This window comes from Callithrix jacchus, chromosome 5, assembly GCF_049354715.1.
Source record: "Callithrix jacchus isolate 240 chromosome 5, calJac240_pri, whole genome shotgun sequence".
Classification (NCBI taxonomy): domain Eukaryota; kingdom Metazoa; phylum Chordata; class Mammalia; order Primates; family Cebidae; genus Callithrix; species Callithrix jacchus.
The window spans coordinates 12398432-12421639 of NC_133506.1; the positions used below are offsets into that span (position 1 = coordinate 12398432).

Consider the following 23208-nt stretch of genomic DNA (forward strand, 5'->3'; position numbering starts at 1 on the left):
AAATCTTGTGGCTGGGACATGAAAGGAGAAGGGGAGGGGCAGTGTGGCAAAAAGTGCAACCCGCGTGACAAAATTAAAATCTGAATGTGTATTTTAGCAAACTAAACAGAACAAAAATGAGCTTTATTGCATTTATTTCTACTACGTCGCTGGGTGCAGTGGCTCACGCCTGTATTCCCAACACTTTGGGAGGCAGATGTGAGCAGATCACGAGGTCAGGTGTTTGAGACCAGTCTGGCCAACACGGTGAAACCCCATCTCTATTAAAAATACAAAAAATTAGCCAGGCTTGGTGGTGCACACCTGTAATTCTAGCTACTTGGGAGGCTGAGGCAGAAGAATCACTTGAACCCAAGAGGCAGAAGTTGTGGTAGTTGGAGATCACTCCAACCAGAAGAGAGCAAGACTCTGTCTCAAAAAAAAAAAAAAAAAAAAAAAAAAAGAAAAGAAAAATTTAAATATTTAACACACACGGTGTTTTTTATTTAAACATTATTGAAACTATATTAATCAATCATCACACGAGCCACTGAAAAGCTAATTTTACATGGAATTTTAACAAGATAAAAACATGCATAATGAACTATCAAGTCCCAGAAACAAACATGATTTCACTTAATCCTTACAACAATTCTGGGAGGAACTGTTATTCTCTTCATGTCACAGATGAGAAACTGGGGCACAGAGAGGTTGATTTATCTCTGCACAAAAGCTCAGGGCCAATATTGTAGGTCCAACGATCACTCTGAAAAGACAAACATTGCTCGTGTTACCTTCCAGGCTAAGAGAAGAAGGCACCGAATAAAAGGCCAAAAGACCAGAAAAGGCCTGAGAAGGTCATATCTAAGGGTCATTCTGAAGGGAGCCGAGGAAAATTTATGAGTTACTTTCAGGGAATAGAAAGAATGCTTTCTTCTCTTCCAGGTCTCCAGATGGCCTTCTCATTTGATGCTCCCCCTGGGGGCTCAGCTAACTTCCAGGAGATAGCTCTGCCCTGCTGATTCAATCCCACTGTGTCTGGGCTGCCTGCTCCATCCTCCTTTTCCAGCACAGCCCCTGAAGAGGAAGCCTCAGTAGGACACTTGGTCACCTCCAGCTACTGTTGCCAGAGCTGCCCTGCTGGGAGAAGGCAGGCTCGGGTGCTGGGAGAAGTATGTCAAATAACTGCTCACCCCCTCGCCTCAAGCTCAAAGGACTCACCAGATCTCTCTCTCTCATCTGTTCTTCAGACCACATCATTTCCCAAGGGCCAAAGCCAAATTTCCTTTTCTCGCCTGCAGAGAAAGGTCCAGCTCCACTTTGCCCATATTTCCTAACTGCCCAATTATGCCTGCTCAGTTTTGCTGGACTTTTGCCCATCGATTCAGTCCTCTCAACACCACCCACTTTCCCGTCTCATCTGGAAGACATTCCACTTTCGAGTCTCTTTTGCAGTATCATTTCTCTCCACCACACCCCACGCCTTCTGCCCGCCTAGTCCAGTACACAAGAGTTCCTCTTCCCTGCAGACTCTCCCAAGGAAAAGGGAGCTCTGAAATTTCACCTGCTCTGATGGATTACCTAACGGCTGAAGAGTAGGTTTGCCTAAAGTGCACCGTGATTATCTGGGGCTGGGACACTAACTCTTCCCCAGGTTACCACCACGCACATGGTGATCAAAATTATTGCAAAGCTTCTCCCTGATCTTCAATAAATGGGAGGCTTTGAACACTACATGCCTGTATGTTATACATTTCTTTCCCTGCAAAGGAGTGTGTTCTTCCTAAACAATTCATTAAACATATATCCATTAAATACAGAGACTGCAATCACTTAGAATAGTATGCTACAGATATCTTGCTTCTTTTCTGGTGTCTGAACCTGACATTTTAATAACCCAAAGACCTGAAAAGAATTAAAAATATATCTGCACTCAGCTATAACAGACTCTAGCTCTCCAAGAAATTTGTTTCACTTAGACCCCTTTTTGGTTGTATACTTTTCATCAAACTCTTGAAATTCTACACAGAAGGAAAACATAGGTCTGGCGCGGTGACTCACACCTGTGATCTCTGCATTTTGGGAGGCCAACACAGGTGGATCATCTGAAATCAGGAGTTCGAAACCAGCCTGGCCAACATGGCAAAATCCCATCTCTATTAAAAACACAAAAAAATTAGCCAGGCGTGGTGGCAGGCGCCTGTCATCCCAGCTATTTGGGAGACTGAGGTTGCAGTGAGCTGAGATGATGCCATTGCACTCCAGCCTGGGTGACAGAGCAAGACTCCATCTCAAAAAACAAAAAGGAAAACATAAAAGAACACATAGAACTTTGGCAGTCCTGGCACTGGACTGGACCCTGAAAATAAATAATTTACTTATATATTTTTTAATTTTACTTTCTCTGACAAGTAAACAAGCACCTGAAAAACACAGAAATTTCCCTTGCTGCAGATCAAGTTTTTTTTGTTACCTTCTCTCGCATACCTAATTAAGGGTATTGCCTTCTAAGAATTGCATAAATGTTAATGTTCAGTTTTTGATATTTAAATTATGTCTGACGCACTAAGAAACTCTAGAGATTTTCTAGTAATGCAGCTGCAACCAAATTGGGGGCTTCTCACCCACCTACACAGGCAGTTAGTCACACACACACACAAACAGATATTTATGCAGAAAATCAGAAACATCACCAGAGATACAAATACTCAAGATACTCACATGGAAACAGATACGCAGACCCGAATACACAGACACAAACGGATATTAATCAATCTGTGTATCCTAACAACTCATTCCCCAAAGCAGAACCACCAAAAGGCCTTACCTTCAGAGTAAACCCCCAGCCTTCCACAGAAATGTCCTCTAATCAGTGAGTGCCTTACCCACCACTTCTGTGTTGGTGTCTGTGCAACACTGTGACTGTCCTGGTACTCAGCATGAGATGCTCTCAGGTGCTGAAGGAATTTCAGCTTTTATAACCCACTCGGGCTAGCCAAAATTGTATAACCACACCACCTCATTAGAAATGCTATTCGTGTTTCACAACAGCCACCACCTGGTTACAAACGGTTACTGCATGCTTCTAGTATGGTCTCCTTAACATCGATCTGTAGCAGGTTTCCCCATGCGGGCTGGATAGTCTGTTGTAGAAACCAAGCAGCTGCTGAGAATATACATCTCAAACCTGCACTAAGAAGGAAAATTGAAACCTATCTTTGTAAACCCTGCAGTTCAGATGAATAAGTCCAACCATGCTGCTTCCAGCTCAGTGAAAAGGGGGATTAATTTTACTCTCTGATAAGTTTCCATTTCCCCAGTCAGGGCCCAGAGACAATTGTCTTCAAAGCTCAAAACATTTCAGATCTCAAGGTAGGAGCTCATCATTAAAAGGGAGGCAAAGCCTACCAATAACTGTCACATTGAAGAGCTGACTGCTGGGGTCCAGTTCAACACGGCATCCAGTGTGCAGGACCCCACTGAATCCTAATGAACTGTGGAAGTACCCATGAAGACAAATGTGGTGAATGCACACTGACAGTCTAACAACAGGACTAGGGAAGAAGCCACACCTGTGGCCAGACTTTGCCCTTCCAGTCCTGACTCCAGGCCAGAGCCTGCCAGGAACCTGGGCAGTGGGCACCCTCTGCCCTATGGAATATGCAAATACCTGCCTCCATCTCCCTAACACCAGACTGCCCTTCCCAAATCCAGACAGGGAACTTGAAGCTCAGAATGCAAACAGCCAGGCAGACGGGGCATCTTAGAGGATGGAAGTCCCTGAGAAAAAGACAGAAAAAGAACCAGGACTATTCCTGGAGAAAAGCAGCTATAAGCTTCCTCATTCAGGCAAACTTTGAGGAGCTCAGCAGTGAGGTAAGAGGATGATACCACCAGACCAGAAGGGACACCTTAAGAGAAACTGGGGAGAAGGTTGGGAGCCAGGTGCTTCAACTGCTCAGGGCAGGAGACCCACCACCATGCGTGCTTAGAACACAGGTCTGCACATGATACCTCCAACCCATCAGGTCAACACACCTAGGGGAGCTGAGAACTGTATTCAGGACATGCTGTGAAGACTAACATCAGAGAGGATTTGTTGCAGGAGCCAAAAGAAAAATTAAAAAAAAAGACAGTTGGAATAAAGGAGGAAAGAATATTTTCAAGTTGGATTTTTTTTTTTAAAAAAGTAAACAAGATTGACAATTATATGAAGAAAATGGATCAAGAACAAAAACAAGAAGCTGAGGAGGGAAGAACTGCAGGGAAATGAAGAGCTGGCATTCACTCAGAAGCAAGCAAGAGAAATGGCATCGCCAAAGACTGAAAAGGAGGTGGGTGACAGGCCTGAGAAACTCTGAGACAAGGAAAAGTACAGAAAGGCTAAGGCAGTTCCGAGACAGAGCTGGACAGGAAAAAGCAAAGAGTAAGGCCAAGCCGTGACTCATCAGTGCCTCTCAACCAGACTTAGAAACAAAAGGGGCAATGAAGCCAGCTGTGCTGTACAATTCCATTTACACAAAACCTCCAGAGTAGGCAAATCCACAGAGACAGAAAGTTCATCAATGGCTGCCTGGGGCTGGGGCGGGAATGGGAGTGACTATTCATGGGTTTCAGTATTCTTTGCAGGATGAAAAAAGTGCTAAAATTGTATTGTGGTGATGGCTGACCAGCTTTGTGAATAACTGTATACTAAAAACCACAGAATTGTATATCTTAAGATGATGACTCTCATGGTGTGTAATATACCTCAATAAAAAAAAATTTTTTTTGAACCAGAGTCTTGCTCTGTTGCCCGAGCTGGAGAACAGTGGCGTGATCTTGGCTCACTGCAACCTCCAACTCCTGGGTTCAAACGGTTCTCCTGCCTCAGCCTCCTGAGTAGCTGGGAATACAAGCTCATGCCACCACGCCTGGCTAATTTTTTGTATTTTTAGTAAAGATGGGGTTTCACCGTGTTAGCCAGGATGGTCTCCATCTCCTGACCTTGTGATCTGCCCGCCTTGGTCTTCCAAAGTGCTGGGATTACAGGCATGGCCACCACATCTGGCCAATAAAACTTTTTTTAAAACAACAAATGAGGCTGGGCGCGGTGGCTCACGCCTGTAATCCCAGCATTTTGGGAGGCTGAGGTGGGCAATCACCTGAGGTCAGAAGTTTGAGACCAGCCTGGCCAACACAGTGAAACCCTGGTCTCTACTACGAATACAAAATGCAGCTGGGTACATGCCTGTAATCCCAGCTACTCGGGAGGCTGAGGGCAAGAGAATCACTTGAACCTGGGAGATGGAAGTTGCAGTGAGCTGAGATTGCACCACCTCACTCTAGACTGGCAAAAGAGCAAGACTCCATCAAAAACAAAACAAAACAAAAAGAACAAATGGAGCAGACTTAAAGAACCTAATAACCTAATATAAAAGATAGAGACTAAAAAACTATTCTGAGATTAATAAAAATCTGAGTAAAGGGAACACAAGGGCATTCTAGGTTCATGCGAAATCATACACTTGGACACATGCTAGCAAAATAAACCATAGGATGAAAGAATCGTAAACACATCCAGGGAGAAGGAGAAAATGTCTGGTTTACTTAAATAGTAGCTTGAATTAAGCTTAGCACCTGAGTTGTCCACGAAAGTATTAAATATCAGAAGACGGTAACACAAACACAAACCGAGGGAAAGGTCTTACCAAGGAATTTTATACCCAGATAGGGGGTGCCCTTCATGTGAAAAACCAAAAACAAGACGTTTTGAAATGTGCATGAGCTCAAAAGAAAAGGAAGGAAAGAAATCTTGAAGCTATATTCCAACCAGGTTGGAATACAGAAGTGAAATTCACAGAGGCCACTAAGAGGTATACAAGGCTTCTAAGCACATATGCTAAAACCATCAAGGTAGGGACAAGGCTAAATAATGAATGCAAACCTGGTTATAAAACTTAACTCATAAGCCAAATTGCTCTCTGAGCATATGCTATATAAAAAACATAATTAAATAAAGCAGACCTTTTAAACATAATTAAATAAAGATTACATTAATAAAATTTGAAAACAGAGAGTAAGAAGATGCTAAAGCCCTTCTGGCAGATAAGAATCAGAGGTCTTAACTATGACAACTAGAGAAATGAGTTTTTTAAATGTTTTTCACTTAAAACCACTATTAGAATTTGAAACAGAACACAGACTAAAACACAAGCTAGATCTACAAATGAGTTCAACTCATTTAATTAAAAACACTCAGATTGCATCAAAAAATAAATGCCAACCAGACCCAGTGGCTCACGCCTATAATCGCAGCACTTTGGAAGGCTGAGGTGGGCGGATCACTTGAGGTCAGGAGTTCAAGACCAGCCTGGCTGACATAATGAAACCCCATCTCTACTAAAATTACAAAAATTAGCTGGGCGTGGTGGCGCACACCTATAGTCCCAGCTACTTGGGAAGCTGAGGCAGGAGAATCACTTGAACCCAGAAAGCAGAGGTTGTGGTGAGCTGAGATTTTGCCATTGCACTCTACCCTGGGAAACAGAGAAAGACTGTCTTAAAAAAATAAATAAATAAAAATAAAATAAATGCCGACTCCCCCCACCCAGATACAGCTTAAAGTGGAAAAAAAAAAGGAACATTAATACTGCCTTATTATTTTTGAAATATCAGACACAATGGAATTCACGCCAGAAAGTATTAAGCAGGAAAAAGGAGGTCATTTTACATTGCTAAAGTATAAAATTCAAAAGAAAAATATGTCAGTCTATATTTTGAACATTCTTTCACTGAAATAAAGTCTATAATGGCTAGAAATAGAGAAGAAATGATCAACACTTCATAACATATATGTCTCCAAGAAGATAGGGGTAGGAGGATAGACAAGCATAGGCGCCATGCCCATATTTATTTTATTTTGCATTGATTACAGAATCTGACAAATAAAATGAATAAGGCTAATATAACAGATATCAAACTTTACACTCCATAGAAAATAGCTTCATTTCCAATGGCTAAAGAGCATTTGTGAAAAGTGACCATCTACCATGCCACAAGGAAAATTTCAAACCCCACAAAAAAGGGAACATTTCAGCTAGCTACAGTGGCTCATGCCTGTAATCCTAGCACTTGAGCAGGCCGAGGCAAGTGGATCACCTGAAGTCAGGAGTTCAAGACCAGCCTGACCAACATGGTAAAAACCCCATTTCTACTAAAAATACAAAACATTAGCTGGGCATGGTGGGAGGCACTTGTAGTGTCAGCTACTTAGGAGGCTGAGGCAGGAGACTCACTTGAACCTGAGAGGCAGAAGCTGCAGTGAGCTGAGATCATGCCACTGCACTCCAGACTGAGCAACAGAGTGAGACTGGATCTCAAAAAAAAAAAAAAAAAAAAATTCCTATTTCTCATTGCCTGATCATAATACCAAAAATAAATGAAAAATCATCATCAAGAAAGTTTAACAACTTCAGTTTTAAATCTTTTTCCTAAATAACCATTGAGCCAAAGAAGACATTAAAATTGTAAAAATGTCTCTATGTTAAAGAAGAAAAAATAAGTAACAAAATATATTAAGAAGGAAAAAGAAATTAAAGAGAAGCAAAGAGGGAAATTAGTTAGAAAAGAAGCAACAAAACTGATAAATGTGATAAACACATCCAAAAGGTTCTAAAACCTCCAGAGACTGAGGAGAGTAAAGACTTCCCCTCAAACAGGCACGAGGCCCAAGTGGTTTTGCAGGTCCACAGCACCAGCACCCACAATATTAAGGCATAGTCACTCTCCATGCTACTCAGCTCCAAAGCACTGGAAAAAGAGGAGAAGCTTATAAAAATCCAGCATAACGGACAGCAGGGGGTAGGGAGGTTGGGGAGGGATAACACAGGGAGAAATGCCAGATACAGGTGAAGGGGGAATGGAGGCAGCAAACCACTTTGCCGTGTATGTACCTAGGCAACAAGCCTGCATGATTTGCACATGTACCCCAGAACCTAAAGTACAATGAAAAAAAAAATCCAGCATAACCCTGATCCCAAAGTTGACAAAGCACAAGGAAAAGAGAAAAGCTAGTATTTTAACAACTCACATCAACAGAAAGAAGGAAGAACGGTAAGGTCAAAAGAAACCAAAAAGCCATGACAAAACTCAAGTTCAATTTCTGAATAAAACTCTCAGCACATTAGACACAGAAGAAAAAAGTCTGCGAAAAGAATCCCTACCTCATACCAAAGGCACTGAAATACACAACCTGAACAACACCCTGAGGGGTGCCCTTTAAAGTCACTGGTTAGTAACACATGACAGAAAATAGGGCAAAACAACTAAAATGCTAAACATGGACAAATACAATGAAAAAAGTTTTAATTCTTCAGAAATAATTTTGCATTTGAAAATATCTAATCTGATTAACAATCTCTGATTTGTTCTCCTTTTATGAATAAAATCAACAATGTTTTTCTTTTAATTCCACATTGGTAATCATTTCTGTCTTTTCAGATAAATGTCAGATATTGAAAGTTCAGCTCCCCTGCTGCTGTAAACTGAGTAAAACAACAAAAGAGATTCAAGATTATCAGCTGGACAAAATCTACTGATTCTTTAATAAGACAAGGGGGAGTTGGGGGCAGATGATATAAATGCTAAAAGCAAATGCATTAATTAACAGCACCCTCTAGTGTTATAAAATCTAACTGGCACTTGGTAGAAATAAAATGTAAAATTTTTGGCCAGGCACAGTGGCTCACACCTATAATCCCAGCACTTTGGGAGGCTGAGGCAGGTGGATCACAAGGTCAAGAGATTGAGACCATCCTGGTCAACATGGTGAAACCCCGTCGCTACTAAAAATACAAAAATTAGCTGGGCATGGTGGCATGTGCTTGTAGTCCCAGCTACTCGGGAGGCTGAGGCAGGAGAATTGCTTGAACCCAGGAGGCAGAGCTTGCGGTGAGCCGAGATCGTGCCATTGCACTCCAGTCTGGGTAACAACAGCGAAACTCCGTCTCAAAAAATTAAAAAAAAAAGTAAAATGTTCATTTCATATTCAATTTGATTCTAATTACCGACTGTTCTTATTCTTGCAGAAACTTTTATATTTCATTAAGAGGCGTCAGAGACAACCAGGTGTCTCTATGGACCCTTCTCTGCCATTTGATTAGTAATTCAACTAATAAAATCCCTGGTTTTAAGTTGGCCATACAACCAACTAAAATAAGGCAACATTTTCCAGCCTCTCTTGCAGCTAGATGCTGCCAGCCTTCACCAATGGATATGGATGAAAGTAAGCATGCCCTCCCCTCTCCCTTCCCTCCTCTTAACTGGCCGTAGGGACCACCTTGGACTATGTAAAAGAATCAGTACTCTAAGAAGCTGAGCATGGTGGCTTATGTCTATTAACCCAGTGTTTTGAGGGCGCTTGAGTCAGGAGGACCACTTGAAGATAGGAGTTTGAGACCATCCTGGACAATATTGCAAGACTCCCATCTGTACAGAAAAAAAAAAAAAAAAAACCTTTCTTTAAATTAGCTGGTCATGGTGAGGTGTGCCAGTCATCCCAGCTACTCAGTAGGCTGAGGAAGGAGGATTGCTTGAACCTAGGAGTTCAACTGAACATTCAGTGAGCTACAATCATGACATTACACTCACGACTGGATGGCACAGCAAGACACTATCTCTAAAACTAATTTTAAAAATAAGAATCGATACTTTAGAATGGAGGACAGATTATGTGAGGAAAAAACTGTGTTATCCGAGCATGTCACAGCAGCCAAAACTATACCCTCCAAAAAAAAAAGAAAAGAAAAACCAATAGGCCAGACACGGTGACTCACGCCTGTAATCCCAGCACTTTATGAGGCCAAGGTGGGCAAAACCCCATATCTACTAAAAATACAAAAATTATCCAGGTGTGGTGGTGCAGGCCTGTAATCCCAGCTACTCAGGAGGCCGATGAGAACTGCTTTAACCCAGGAGGCAGAGGTTGCAGTGAACAAGACTGAGCCACTGCACTCCAGCCTGGGAGACACAACAAGACTTTGTCTCAAAAACAAATAAAAGAAACCTGGCTGGGTACAGTGGCACTCACACCTGTAATCCCAGCACCTGGAGAGGCTGAGGTGGGCAGATAACTTGAAGCTAGAAGTTCAAGACAAGCCTGGACAACATAGTGAAACCACGTCTCTACTAGAAATACAAAAATTAGCCGAGCATAGTGACACACGCCTGTAATCTCAGCTACTCGGGAGGCTGAGGCATGAGAGTCGCTTGAACCTGGGATGCAGAAGTTGAAATGAGCTGAGATCGTGCCACTGCACTCTAGCCTGGGTAACAGAGCCAGACTGTCTCAAATAAAAAAATTTGTTAAAAAAGAATAAAGAAACCTGACATCCAGGCGGGCGCAGTGGCTCACGCCTGTAATCCCAGCACTTTGGGAGGCTGAGGTAGACAGATCACTTGAGGTCAGGAGTTTGAGACCAGCCTCCAGCATGGTGAAACCCCGTCTCCACTAAAAAATACAAAAGTAAGCTGGGCATGGTAATCTCAGCTATTCAGGAGGCTGATGCAGGAGACTCGCCTGAACCCGGGAGGCCGAGGTTGCAGTGAGCCAATATCAGGCCACTAAACTCCAGCACCTGGGTGACAGAGCGAGACTCTGTATAAGAAAAAAAGAAAAAAGAAAAAAAAGAAACCTGACATTTGAGGGAATAAAAAACCATATTAAACTATAATATGTCTATTCTAAGAATAAAAAAAGTCAGAAAGAAAATCTGCAAAGAGCACTAATAAGAAATCACATTTGGAACAAGCCTAGTTTCCAAATTTTTCAAACGAAATACAAGATCAGTACATATTCTTAATCTAGGGGTATGATGGGAAAATAGGGGGTTGACGTTTTCTTCAGAGGAACCAAATAGTAGGTTCATGATAAAAGCTAAGCATCTGGGTAAAATGAATAAATTCATTGTTCACCTTGACTACGGAAAACTTATTAATAAATTGGCTTCTTTGGCAGACACTTAAAGCCTGGCCACTCAACCATAATCTCAAGGCATGATTCAGAATGTGTGCTGACAAGCACATACCACAATTCTGCCAGTGAAGTAAAAACACTTCATCCAATTCTCAAAGCAAATCCACTGTGAAGACTAACTGCACCCTTCCAGCTCAAGACTCACATTACATGTGTCCTACTTAGCAGGCTGCAGAAGGGTTAGCGGTAAAGCATCACTGCACCGGTGTCTATACCCCTCACTGGAAACCATGCATGGTGCTGTTTGTGCAGAAAAGTCATTAACCAGTGAGCCAAAAATGCCTCTGTAAAATAAGATTGCTGCCCTACTACTGTAGTTTCTGCACTTCTGTTTTTAGTAGTGGAACAAGTATCCTCAAATTAAATCTTACTTAAAGCCTGGAGGGGAGGGGGAGAAATCACACCAGTAGGTAGATGGGGTCATTCAAATGGAGGTCTGACATTCTTCACTATAAAGTTTTATGACACATTTTCCAGAAATAAAATAGTCCAACTAGTAAATGAAAAATTCCATGGTTTAATGAACGTATTAACTCTCAGCAAGAAGATACATTCATCTAATTTTCTAGCAGTAGCTACAAATGTTTACTTACTTCTGTTTTTTATTGTTTTTGTTTTTTTGAGACCAGGTTATGAGACTGGCTAAGTTTTCTATTTTTGATAGAAATGAGGTTTCACCATGATGCCAAGGCTGGTCTTGAACTCCTTGTCAAGTCACTTCTAAAATACTGTCTTTTATAAAAACACAGGCTGGGCGCAGTGGCTTATACCTGTTATCGCAGCACTTTGGGAAGCAAAGGGGTTGGATCATGAAGTCAGGAGTTCAAGACCAGCCTGGCCAACACAGTGAAACCCCGTCTCTACTAAAAATACAAAAAATTAGCCTTGGTGGTGGGCATCTGTAATTCCAGCTACTTGGGAGGCTGAGGCGGAAGAATCACTTGAACCTGGGAGGCAGAAGCTGCAGTGAGCCGAGATGGCACCACTGCACACCAGCTCAGGTGACAGTGCAAGACTCCATCTCCAAGGAAAAGAAAACACAAACATATTCCCCTCAGCCAGAGACTCTCTATGCAAAAAGCAGTTCTCATGTAACCTTGATAGAAAAACTCTTCAAATTTGTTTGGACAGTTCCACACAGACCATCTGTAGTGATTGCCTCATAGCCTCTGTGGGTAGAGATATATGCAGACAGTTGCCCTTACGCAAGGCAGCATGAGGTGAGAGGAGGGCAGGAAGCTGGGGGGCGTGCTTATCTGATCACTTGTTTTCTTAATGAATTAAGAAGCAGAGGTCATGGTTGCGAGTAGAAAGGCTGGGTATGGGATTGGATAGAAGTGGCTACGGAAGAAGAAAAACGATGAGAAAAATGATACTATTAAAAAAAAAAAAAAAGTCAAGATCCAACTGAGCCCAGAACTCAAAATGTGAAATTGAGAAAGTCACCCTGTTACACGGTTTCTCTCCAACAGAGTTCAACTAGCCCCTGCCCCCTCCCTGCCAAAAAAAAAAAAAAAAAAAAGAACCAGAATAATAAAAATTAGCAGTAGGACCCGGGCACTGAGGGAGCTTGACAAGTTCTAGAGGCACCTCAGAGAGGGAGGAGACCATGATGTTAGTCTGGCAGCCACAGGATGGCAGCCACCTGATTACCTATGGCGTCTACAGCAGGTAAAAAGGATTGGGGAGGCAAAGGGAAGCCAGAGAACACCACAAAGCTGCAGCACTAGGATTGATGAAGGGGAAGAATGTGGGCTGGGAAGGACGGGCTGTGCAGACATACTCCCGGCTCAGGATCCCATAGTGCCATCTGGGAGACGACTGGGCCTGGAAGAGCTTATGTGAACTGCAAGTAAAACTCCCTGCAAAAGGTAAAGGGACAGTGAGGTCCCCTGGCCAGATGAGTCAACAGTTGAGACACAGTGGAAAGAAATGTGGCAGACCAGGAGCCAACACTCAAGGGACATAAACAATGGTCAAGAAGTTGCTAGATGGCCGGGTGCAGTGGTTCACACCTATAATCCCAGCACTTTGGGAGGCCAAGGCGAGTTATTCACCTGAGTTCAGGAGTTTGAGACTAACCTGGCCAGCATGGTGAAATTCCATCTCTACTACAAATACAAAATTAGCCAGGCATGGTGGCAAACACCTGTAATCCTCGCTACTCGGGAGGCTGAGGCAGGAGAATCGCTTAGAACCCGGGAGGCAGAGGTTGCAAGTGAGCCAAGATCGCACCACTGCACTCCAGCCTGGGTGACAGAGCAAGACTCTGTCTCAAAACAAAAAAAAAGTTGCTAGATGATGGCAAAGAGGAAAAAGGGGATGTGGGTGTCTCACTGACTGGCATGGACTTCCAAACTAACAACTGTAGTTGAATTAAGGCTAGAGGACATAGCCTGCAATTCCCTCTACCTGGAAATACTACAACACCTGGAGAATGTAAATATCAATTCCTCAGCCCTCAAAAGCCACACCCCTCAAAATCCAAACTACTCATTGCACTCTCTGCTGCTCTCCCAAAGCAAGGAGCACAATTCATGCCAAATGTCCTTCGTTATCCAAAGTTATACTTTTCTCAAGTTCATGAAGCCAGGGATCCACATTTTCCAGGTCTATCCAGTTCCTAAATTGTGGTCAGCAGAAAATAAGGGTTCAGAGAGTGAAGGGTATAAACCTAAAAATGTATCCAGCAAGCCACTGGATCAGGAAAACAGGTGCTCTGGCAGGCTGGCTTCAAGACCCTTTAGCCACAGCCACACGCACTTAAAAGTAGTCTGCACGGCTATAAGAATTCCTAACACTGTTGTAACTCCTTTAATATGATTATCTGTGTTGTCAATAGGAATATGACCATATATAAGCTTTTATATTAAAAAATGTAAAAAATCTGGCCAGGCATGGTAGCTCATGCCTGTAATCCCAACACTTTGGGAGGCCAAGGTAGGCGGATCACTTGAGGCCAGGAGTTCAAGACCAGCCTGGCCAACATGATGAAACCCTGTCTCTACTAAAAATATAAAAATGAACCAGGCATGATGGCACATGCCTGTAGGCCCAGCTACTCCTGAGGCTGAGGCACGAAAATCACTTGAACCAGGGAGGTGGAGATTGTAATGGGCCAAGATTGTGCCACTGTACTCTAGCCTGGGCAACCTAGTGAGATTCTGTCTCAAGAAAAGCAAAAAAATCAAAAAGCAGAAATCAAATAAAATGTACCATTTATAATTTACGCAACAAATTGTAAATTTACTAAATAATTTTTAACATCCCTTTAGCAGGCAAGCACTTTGGATGTACTGCTAGTTGGAGTAATAATTACCATAACTTTTTTTTTTTCGAGACAGAGTCTCACTCTGTCGCCCAAGCTGGAGTACAGTGACACAATCATGACTCACTATAGCTTTGGCCTCCCTGGGCTCAGGCAATCCTCCCACCTCAGCTTCCCGAGTAGCTGGGATTACAGGCATGTGCTAATTTTTCTATTTTTTGTAAAGACAGGGTCTCACCATGTTGCCCAGGCTTGTCTTGGAACTCCTAGGCTTTAAAAATCTGCCCATATCAGCCTCCCTCCAAAAGTGCTGGGATTACAGGCGTGAGCTACTGCACCCGGCCATAACATTTTTAGATGGTAATTTACCATCACCAATCAAAGGCTCTAAAAATACACATAGCCTTTGGCCTAACAATTTTACTCTTAAGGAATTTATCCTAGCAAAATAATTAAAACAGGCTTAAATTTTTCATTTTGTGAGTGTTCATTAAAGTAATGCTTAGAGTAATTCAAAACCAGAGGGGGAAATATTATTAATGCCTAAAAATAGAGGACTGGTTGGTATAATTGTGGGTACATTCTTATAAAAGCATATTGCGGAGATTAAAACATGGGTGACTGACACGGCAACGTGTGGAACGTGTTATTGAGTTGAGAAAAAGCCCAGCTTACAAAACACACTTGAAAATCCCATTTCAGTGCATGCAAACATGCAGAAAATTAAGGCACACCAAAGAATTAGCCAGGTGTGGTAGCGCACTCCTGCAGTCCCAGCTACTCAGGATGCTGAGGCAGGAGGATCACCTGAACCCAGGAGGTGGAGGTTGCAGTGAGCCGAGATCGCACCACTGCACTTCAGCCTGAGTGACAAGAGTGAGACTCTGTCTCAAAGAAAAAAAAAGAAAGAAAGGAAGGAAAAGGAGAAGAAAAGAAAGGGAAAAAAGGAAGGAAGAGGAGAAGAAAAGAAAGGAAAATGGAGGGGAATACCAAAATGATAAATTATCTCCAGATGATTCTATTTTTCCTCTTATTTTTCTACAGGTACATGTGTCACTTTCATAATTCTTAAGAGCTTGAGCTATTACCTAAGGACAACACAAATATACAGGTAGAAATTCTGGCAGTCAGTACCAGTGCTGAGGAAAGACACCCTATTTATATAGTCAGTATGCTCCGGAGACAGTGCTCGGACGGCTAGCGATTCCTGGTAACTAGGAGCCTAAATTTCTCATTCCTAAGGGCTTGCTGATGACACCTGAGTAACTTAGAAAACCAAAGGTGTGGTCACAAGGTAAATGGTCTTCATATTTGGTAAATCTACTGTGTTCAGGGATTCCCGATTTTCCTTAAATCCTTTATATTCTTGGATCTCAACTCTTCCAAGGGCTATTTTTATCTAACATTAGTTACTATACTTCTTCACATTTCCTAGATCTTCAATTCCTTATGTAAAGAGAAATGAGATTCATCCATTGCAATCAAACTTGAATTTATCCAAAATTATAAGCTGGCTGGGCCCAGTGGCTCACATTAGTAATCCCAGGACTTTGGGAGGCCAAGGCTGGTATATTACTTGAGCCTGAAAGTTCGAGACCAGCCCAGGTAACACAGCAAAACCCCGTCTCTACAAAAAGTACAAAAAAATTAGCCAAGTATCGTGGTGCATGCCTGTACTCCCAGCTACCAGGGAAGCTGAAAAGGAAGCATCATCCTAAGCTGGGTGTGGTGGCTCACACCTGTAATGCCAGCACTTTCGGAGGCCGAGGGGGGAGGATCACTTGAGGTCAGGAGTTGGAGAGCAGCCTGGCCAACATGGAGAAACACAATCTCTAGTAAAAATACAAAAATTAGCTGGGTGTGGTGGCATGTGCCTTTAATTCCAGCTACTCAGGAGGCTGAGGCAGGAGAATTTTTTGAACCCAGGAGGCAGATGCTACAGTGAACCAAGATCATGCCACTGAACTCCAGCTTGGGTGACTGAGACTCCCACCATCTCAAAAGGAAGATCACTTGGGCTCAAGAGGTCAAGGCTGCAGTGAGCTATAATCATACCATCACACTCCAGCCTGGGTAAGAGAGGGAGACCCTGTCTTAAAGAAAATAAGAAATACAATTATAAGCTATAGAACATATTTGTGATTCTTGGATAAAAAAGGAAAATATACACATAGACTGTGGTGGGGGTAGAGGGAGGATTAATTTACTTTGTTGAACTGGTTCAGATGCATTTTCCAGGCAACAAAAAATCTAAATTTGACAGGAAAACATGAGGAAGGGGAAGCTCTGGGGCATCATGCAATTGTGAGTGTGTATTACTATATAGTCCCTGAAAAGGAAGGGACTTACTTTATGAAACACTGAAAAATCTAAGAGCTTGGAAGTTGAAAACATATTGTTCAGTGGTAAATAAAGCAACGTGGGGTCTAAACTGTGCTACCCAATGTGAGAGTCACCAGCTCCAGGTGGCTACTAAGCGCCTTAAATGTGTTGGAGAAACCCCATCTCTACTAATAATACAAAATTAGTTGGGCACGGTGGTGCGTGCCTGTAATCCCAGCTACTCAGGACCCTGAGGCAGAGAATCGCTTGAACCTGGGAGGTGGAGGTTACGGTGAGCCAAGATTGTGCCATTGCACTCCAGCTTGGGCAACAAGAGTGAAACTCCATCTCAAAAAAAAAAAAAAAAAGTGTTTGTCCAACTGATCTGTGCTATGATGTAACATATACAACAGACTTCAAAGGGTTGCTGTGAAAAAAAAGAGAATGTAAATGTCTTATTAATAATTTATATTGATTGTATTGAAATACTATTTTTAATATATCAGCTTATAAAATATATTACTAAAATTAGTTTTTCTTGTGTTCCTTTAATGTAGCTATCTGAAAATTACATAGGTGACTTCCATTTTAATGGTATTAGGTACTGCTAAAGAATGTGGATACCAGGGAAAGAGAAAATGCTATTTCAGAGCACACAACCAGGGTAATCATAAGACCGCATCTTACGACTTCTGATACTTTGATTTTACACACACACACACACACAGAGGTATGGCCATCTTTATCCAAACATCAAAGCCAGCCCTATCATTAATATCCTACACAGTCAACTGGGCAGATTACACGATGTGGAGCAGGTGCCATAACCTAGTTTTCCACACACAGAACTGAGAGGAGGGAAGGAGGCAGATGTAAAAGAGATCAAAGCAGAAATCTTGTGCTGACAAGAAGCGTAAGCTGAAAGGTCAGAAGGGCTTGAGGCAGGGGCTCTTTGCAGGAAGCCAGAACCAGCACAAGTAAAGGTAAACATTACTCAAATCCAGAAAGGCTTTATCACTATTGATCTGCAGGTTCCAGTTTATGGCAAACATAAAACAAAATAATATGTGTATTTTAAAGAGGATTATCATTAGACGTCATGGGACACATTTATTGATGAGGTTTTCTTTTTTTACACCATACAGAAAAATCAGCAAACAACTTAGACAACTTATAAACAGCTGGTCTTAATCCAATACTAAGATGTTGATTTTTCAAAATAACCAGTTGAAAAGGCCAGACTTGTTCTAATTTGCTTGGAATCTCTTTCACAGTAACTGTTACACAACTGTTCCATCATCCTCCCTTACCTTCTTACGTAAGCTCTGTAATCACCATCAGTGTTTACATACATTTGTGAAACCACCACATTTCTCCAGTAAATATTTAATTCTCTTGTTGCTACTGATCAAACCATAAGCAACACAACATTTTTATACTACATGTTTAGTAATGAGAAACTGAGACACTGACATCAGTCAACAGCAGAGAGTCTACAAACCAAAAATACCAGGATTTCCCAATACAAAGCTTCTTAGAAATTAGGCCCCAATAAAATAGAAAACTCTCTCCACTGCTCAAAGTTTTTGATCCAGTTTCTATCTGGAGCAGCATCTGTGGTGGTTCTAGCACATGCTAAAATACCTTCAACCAGAACCAGACACCCAGTCTGCAGGCACAGGCACCAAGCAGAGTGGGTGTTCTCAGCTATGAAAGCCAGGCACTAAACCATCACCTGTATGTTATTAACGACAAAAATGAAAGGTGTCAGCAAGCCTCCTCTTTACTCAGTAAGAGCTTGATATTTTAGGATCTGTATTGATCATTCCAATTCAAGGCAAATTGGAATGAAACCAACCATCCAACTATATTCCTGACTGCCTTCAGTGGGCTGGAACATGAAGATGGAGATGCACTATGCTGAGGCTCTTTGCCATCTGATTGTACAGCCCAGACACCAAGCAAATCAGAGAAAACACATACAACCATCGGGCTGGGCAGGAGAGCTCAGGGACACTTGAACTCCAGGCTTCAGGTTGTCTGAAGTGACTTTTAGGAAGTGAGATTAGGGTCAGCCTTCAAAATGGCGGGAATCCCAAGAGGGATGCCACCAAGGAGGTCCAGAGGTAGGTGGCATATGTTGTTTCAGGCACGAAACACAACAGCCTAATCCCAGCACCTGGAGGTCAGAGGGCAGGGAAGCAAAGGAAGAAAATCTCTTGTGGAGTCAAAGTAGCTTTGAAAGACAAATATCTAGGGAGTGCAGTGGCTCACGCCCATAATCCCAGCACTTTGGGAGGCCGAGGCGGGTGGATCACGAGGTCAAGAGATTGAGACCATCCTGGTCAACATGGTGAAACCCCGACGCTACTAAAAATACAAAAAAAAAATTAGCTGGGCATGGTGGCGTGCCTGTAATCCCAGCTACTCAGGAGGCTGAGGCAGGAGAATTGCCTGAACCCAGGAGGCGGAGGTTGCGGTGAACAGAGATCGCGCCATTGCACTCCAGCCTGGGTAACAAGAGTGAAACCTCGTCTCAAAAAAGAAAGAAAGACAAATATCTACACAGAACGGCTTCATGCAACATGAGTTTCTGGGCAGGCAAGGACAGCAGTCGCCCACAACAGGATAATCTCAAAATGGGGATCAAGAAGCTACTGAGTTAATCCAAGGAGAAGGACCTTGGCAACTGGGACGGTAAAAGTGCCAATGAAAAAAATGAATGAACTGAGGGAGTGATTTCAAAGATAGACCTGGTGTTAAAGGTGACCTCTAAGCAAAGAGCCAGGTGTCCCCTTCAGAAATAAGTAAATGGGCTTGACAAGGTAAATCATGAAAAAGGTCAGGATGTGGGATTTTGTTGTTTGTTTTGTTCTGTTTTTTTGAGAGGGAGCCTGGCTCTGTCCCCCAGGCTGGAGTGCGGTGGCACAATCTTGGTTCATTGCAACCTCAGCCTCCCAGGTTCAAGCAATTCTCCTGCCTCAGCCTCCAGAGTAGCCGGGAATACAAGCGTGTGCCACCCTGCCCACCTAATTTTTGTATTTTCTGTAGAGATGGGGTTTCACCAGATTGGGTAGGCTGATATTGAACTCCTGACCTCAAGCATATCTACCCTCCTCAGCCTCCCAAAGTGCTGGGATTAGAGGCATGAGCCACTGCGCCTGGCCAGGATGTGTTGAATTTGAGTTGGTGATATGTACACTCCAACTAGGACCCACAAGAGACGACCAGATAAATTTGAGAGAGTTCTGCGAAATGACAGAGAAAGAGATTCGCAAATTGAAATATAAAGAAGACAAGAAAAACTGGGAGTTTGAAAACCATTTATTTTGAAGGTATCCCCGGACAGAACACTCTTCCTCTCACTTCTATCATTAATAAATGCTACTTTTATGACTAGACTTCCAGGGATCATTTCTATCTCTAGTTCAATATTAGAGAAGTTTCTCTGACTGTATAGAGCAAAAAATTTTAATATTACTTTTAAGAATGGGCCAGGCGCAGTGGTTCAAGCCTATAACCCCAGCACTTAGAGCCTGACATGGGAGGATCTTGAGTCCAGGACCTTCAAAGTTACAGTGGGCTATTGCTCCACTGCATTCCAGCATGGGAGACAGAGCAAGACGCTGACTGCAGGGGTAAAAAAAATGATGATGATGGCTTAGGGAAAAACAAAAATAGTGGAAAGAGATACACAAAAAAACTTCGCTGTGGTGTTATTAGGTGGTAGGAACAAGAATTTTTTTGAGACAGGGTCTCACTCTGTTACCCAGGCTGGATTGCAGTGGCGTGATCTCAGCTCACTGCAACCTCTGCCTCCTGGGTTCAAGCAATTCTTGAGCCTCAGCCTCCCAAGTAGCTGGGATTACAGGTGTGCACCACCCACGCCCAGCTAATTTTTTTTTTTTTTTAGTAGAGACTGGGTTTTGCCATGTTGGCCAGGCTGGTCTTAAACTCCTGACCTCAGGTGAGATCTGCCTGACCTTCTTTCTAATTCACAATTTCCCACGTGTTTTATTTTGATTTTCATAGTAAATAGAGACTTCTTTATTAGAAGTTTTTTTTTTTGAGACTGAGTTTCGCTCTTGCTGCCCAGGCTGCAGTGCAATGGTGCAATCTCGGCTCCTTGCAACCTCCACCTCTCGGGTTCAAGCGATTCTTCTACTTTAGCCTCCTGAGTAGCTGGGATTACAAGCATAAACCACCATGCCTGGCTAATGTTGTATTTTTAGTAGAGCCAGGGTTTCTCCATGTTGGTCAGGCTGGTCTCGAACTCCCAAGCTCAGGTGATCCGCCCGCCTTGGTGCTGGGATTACAGGCATGAGCCACCTCGCCTGGCCTTTATTAGAAGTTAAAAAAAAATTTTTAAAGGAGTGATCCCCTCTACATATTTGTAAAAGCTCTTTTTTTTGAGAAAGAATTTCACTCTTGTTGTCCAGGCTGGAGTTCAATGCCACGATTTCAGTTCACTGCAACCTCTGCCTCCCAGATTCAAGTGATTCTACTGCCTCAGCCAGGCACACGCCACCACGCCCGGCTAATGTTTTGTATTTTTAGTAGAGATGGGGTTACACCATGTTAGTCAGGCTGGTCTCAAACTCCTGACCTCAGGTGACCCACCTGCCTCCCCCTTCCAAAGTGCTGGGATTACAGGCGTGAGCCACCATGCCCAGCCTTATAGAAGCTCTTATAAGTATACACGGAAAGTAAATTTTACTGCACATAAAATTTTTTTAAAATACTGATGTAACATTTTACATCCACCATACTGAACAAATCTAGTTTTAACAAGTCAATGTATCTCACAGCATCCTTTTTTTTTTTTTTTTCTTCCTTGAGGCAGGGTCTCACTCTGCCATCCAGGCTAGAGTGCACTGGCACAGTCAGACCTCACTAAATCCTTGAACTCCTCAGCTCAAGCGATCCTCCTGTTTCAGTCTCCAAAGCAGCTGGGATTACAGACATGCACCACCAGACCCAGAAGCAGAGGATTTGAGAGAATGTATCAGTAGATGTGTAATTCTTGCAGCTTTTCTGCAGGATAATTTACCAATACAGATCAAGTTTTAAAAAGGTTTTCTGCAGGTTAATTTACCAATATAGATCAAATTTTAAAAAGGCCATGCACTGTGCTTAACATTGTTACTGCTAAGATGTTTTCCCCAAGAAGAAATTTGACTGCAGCATGGTTTATAATAGTAAAATATTAAAAATAATCGAAATATTTATCAAGCTTTGGGATAAGGGAAACAGTAGGAGCAAAAAAAGAATGCTCCTTAATAATGTATATGTGGTGAGTCTCAGTAATTAAACTGCAGAGAATGCTTGAAAAGGGGTGAGGAAACAATTCTTAAATCTCTTTACACCCCAGGGTCCTCACGTATAACCTTCATGGAGGGCCCCAAGAGCAGGAGGTACTCAAAAAATGTTTGCTGATAATAAAGTCAAAAGCATGGAAAAAAAACTGAAAATATTTACCTCCTACTTTGTAATTAGTATAAGTGGCAAGACTATGCCTGTTTATTTTCTAATCTACTTATATGGGATTTGGCCTAAAGAAGTCCATTACCTTATCATTAGCATTAACCTAACAATTCATTCTTCCAAAGGTTGTGCATTTAGACCATTCTCAACATGTAAAAAATGTACAAAAGGTCAAGTACAGAAGGGTTCTAATGCTACAGAGCTGCCCGCCCAATTCTACCACGAAACTGCACTGGCCAGGTGTTGGAAATCAGCCTGGATAACACAGTGAGATCCCCAACTCCAGAAAAAAATTTTAAAAGTTAGCCAGGCACTGTAGCTCATGTCTGTAGTCCCAGCCATGTGGGAAGCTGAGGTAGAAGGATCAAGTAAGCCCAGCAGGCCAAGACTGCTATGAGCTGTGATTGTGCCACTGCACTCCAGCCTCGGTGACACAGCAAGACCCTGTTTCAAAAAAAGTAAGAAAAGAAAAAGGAAACACAACTGGAGATTGTGTTTTACACGCACCTAAGTGATGTGGCGTAGACCTGTCCATATGCTTTCCATTAAAAGTCGGTGAGCTACATTTGCTTATGCACCAAGGTCCAAGCTCAAAGCCGCATGAGAAGTCCCAGTTAGTGGAGTCAAGACCTAGCTGGAGAAAAGCAAATGGTAAATTAAAAGTAATAACAAACCTAGCAGGAGGCACTCTGCATGAATGGAGTCTATTTTTCATTCAGCCATGCCCAATCCTATTATTTATTCTATTACTTTTTTTTTTTTTGAGACAAAGTCTTACTCTGTCACCCAGGCTGGACTGCAGGGGCAAGATCTCAGCTCATTGCAACCTCTACCTCCCAGGTTCAAGCGATTCTCCTGCCTTAGCCTCCTGAGTAGCTGGGATTACAGGGGCCTACCACTTTGCCTGGCTAATTTTTTGTATTTTTAGTAGAGACATGGTTTCACCATGTTGACCAGGCTGGTCTTGAACTCTTGACCTCAGATGATCAACCCACCTCAGTCTCCCAAAGTACTGTGATTATAGGCGTGAACCACCGTGGCCAGCCTTAAGCTATGTTTATTAGAAATCTGCAATGTCAGAAGGGAGGCACAAAGGTGACATCCATCAATGTTTAGTCAAGGGGAATAAGGAAAAGAACAT

The 23208-nt window shown here is 42.6% G+C and overlaps 1 protein-coding gene across 8 annotated transcripts in view; it reads right to left on the reverse strand.

Moving 5' to 3' along the window:
• Nucleotides 1-23208, reverse strand: part of SLC23A2 (solute carrier family 23 member 2) — a 140304-nt gene that overhangs the window by 94858 nt on the left and 22238 nt on the right. For 2 of the 8 annotated variants that reach the window (XM_035298317.3, XM_035298310.3), the window contains exon 2: nucleotides 22575-22697. The exons of 2 other annotated variants lie outside the window; for them this stretch is intronic. The gene's annotated coding sequence lies outside the window, so the exon portion shown is untranslated. Of the gene's footprint in view, nucleotides 1-626; nucleotides 746-2806; nucleotides 2932-22574; nucleotides 22702-23208 lie in introns of those variants that run through there. 4 more of the 8 variants (XM_035298311.3, XM_035298309.3, XM_035298314.3 and 1 more) reach the window with 3 other exon arrangements.